Source organism: Rhinopithecus bieti, unplaced genomic scaffold, assembly GCF_001698545.2.
Source record: "Rhinopithecus bieti isolate Rb0 unplaced genomic scaffold, ASM169854v2 scaffold_3040, whole genome shotgun sequence".
Classification (NCBI taxonomy): Eukaryota; Metazoa; Chordata; class Mammalia; order Primates; family Cercopithecidae; genus Rhinopithecus; species Rhinopithecus bieti.
Window position 1 is genome coordinate 9,978,067 of NW_016804657.1, and position 2,428 is coordinate 9,980,494.

Sequence of the window (2,428 nt, forward strand, 5' to 3'; positions counted from 1 at the left end):
AAAGAAAAGAAAAGAAAAAAAAAAACCTTTCCAGTTTCTGGTTAGCCATACCTCTAAGTACCCCTACAGTACAAGGAGGGTGCTAAGAGTAACCAGTTTTTCATTTTAATTCTTACTCTCCACAGCTCCTAACAACAGGGGATGTGAAATGACAAGTAAGAGTTAGAGGCATCTGTTTCCTCAAATCATTATCACTCCCAGGCTTAGAAAATACTTCACAATGTTGGTCAATTTCCCCTTGAAGGTAAACTAACTATAAATTTTCTCTGCCACCAGATTAATTTTTGAGAACATAAGGCTGTCTCTCCAGAAACCCAAATTCCACAGAGAAAGGGCCAAGAATTAAAATAATAATAATAATAATAATAATCTTTTGCCTAGGAAATTTCTTCCTTCTTCAAGGGAAGGCACTCCAGATACCTCCATGAGTTTCACTTCCACACAGCTCAGTGGAGGCTGCCAGGTCCTCCCAGTGCAGATGTTACAAGCAGAGGGCACACTCTCTCCCCAGTCCTCCACCAGACTCCACAGGAAATGCCAGTGCAGGGTTTAAAGGAAAGTTTATCACCCCCACTATGCATTACCAGGTAAACAGAATCACAGCCAGAATTGGAAGCATCTTTCCCAGGGAACGCACAATCAGGAAAAGAGTGTGGGTTTCCAGCATGTTCCCATAACTCACTGTTTGCTCAGTGACTCCAGGGACGGTCCTTGTGACAAAGTTTTATTAGTCCTCAACAAAAGGTAATAAATATCAGGAATTTCATGTATATTTAAGAGGTATATTGCCTATATACAACTGTGAATGTGTGTGTGTGTGTGATGTGAATTCTTCCACTGCCTCTTTGTGCCTAAGGACTGGGACTGTCTGCATTCTCATAGTATAGCCTCCTGATTTTTTAGATTTTAAATGATCTATTTTCAAAGGTATTGATGACAAATTATTATTTTTCAATATCTTTTCTTGGCAAAATATAAAGTGATAACTCTATATAGGTCCCTTTATATAGTTCCTTTTCCAAAATTATGGTACAGACACACACAAGCACACACACACATATGTCCATGAATCCCCAAAGTCTAGAAATTCTTGCTCTCCAAAACCCAAATGTTAGTTTCTTTTCATTTTTGTGTTTTTCTTGTGGCTGTAGCATGACCCAGTCTCAGTCAGATCCACTGAAGAATGCACCTCGAGTCTATTACAACCACTGAACTTGGGAGTGGGGAGTGAGACACACGGATCTGTTAACGTGGTTAGCCCCCCTTAGGGATATTTCTTGATATTGACAGCATGCTCTTCATGGACAAGTACCCAACAGCTGTTGGAGGCCTGTGTCCAAGCTAGTGTGCTAGTCTTCATCCACACTAGCAACATACAGGTAGCCTGGCCCAACTGCTACAAAAAGATTGTCCAGAATTGACATGAACAAAAGCCTCTGGAAAACATATGGCCTACTCCATATCCATACAGCAAAAAACTTGCTGAGAAAGCTGTGCTGGCGGCTAATGTGAGGACTCTGAAAAATGCTGGCACCTTGTACCCTTGTGCCTTAAGATCAATGCATATCTATGGGGAAGGAAGCCCATTTCTTACTGCCAATGTAAATAAGGCCCTGAAAAACAATGCAATCCTATCAACTATTGGAAAGTTCTCCACAACCAACCCAGTCTATGTGGGCTGGGCCCACATTCTGGCCTTGAGGGTCCTGTGGGGCCCCAAGAAGGCCCTAAGCGTCCGAGGACAGTTCTATTACATCCTAGATGACAGGCCTCACTAAAGCTATGATATCCCTAATTATACCTTAAGCAAAGAAGTCAGCCTCTGCCTTGATTCCAGATGGAGCCTTCCTTTATCCCTGGTATGCTGGATTGGCTTCCTGTTGGAAATAGTGAGCTTCCTTCTCAGGCCAGTTTAAACTTATCAACCGCCCTTCAACAGCCACACAGTTACATTGTCCAACAGCATGGTCACCTTCTCTTACAAGAAGGCTCAATGAGATCTGGCATATAAGCCACTTTACAGCTGGGAAAAAGCCCAGCAGAAAACCATGGGATGGGTTGGTTCCCTTGCAGACTGGCACAAGGAGAACCTGAAGTCCAAGACTCAGTGATTTAAGGATGACAAATATGTGCATGTGGGTATTACTAGGAGACGTTATCAAGCTCCACCCTCCTGGCTTCATACAGAAGGTGACAAGTGCACAAGACTGGGTCCTGCTGCCTCCCTTTCACACAATGCCCAACTTATTGTCTTCCTTGTGTCATCAAAACCTGTGCAGTCACTGGCCCAACCAAAAGCTTTCTGTCCTAATCGTATACCAGAGGACCAAATCTCATGGGCTGCTTCTGAACAATTTGGGATCTCTTTTAACTTGAGGGTCTCTTTTGACTACCATAGCTCCATTCCCCTCTTAAATGAGAAGGGATT

At 43.0% G+C, this 2,428-nt stretch overlaps 1 pseudogene; it reads left to right on the forward strand.

Annotated features, from left to right (window-relative positions):
- LOC108528163 (3 beta-hydroxysteroid dehydrogenase/Delta 5-->4-isomerase type 1-like) overlaps positions 1-2,111 on the forward strand; it is a 12,342-nt pseudogene extending 10,231 nt beyond the window's left edge.
- The last annotated feature ends 317 nt before the right edge of the window (positions 2,112-2,428 follow it).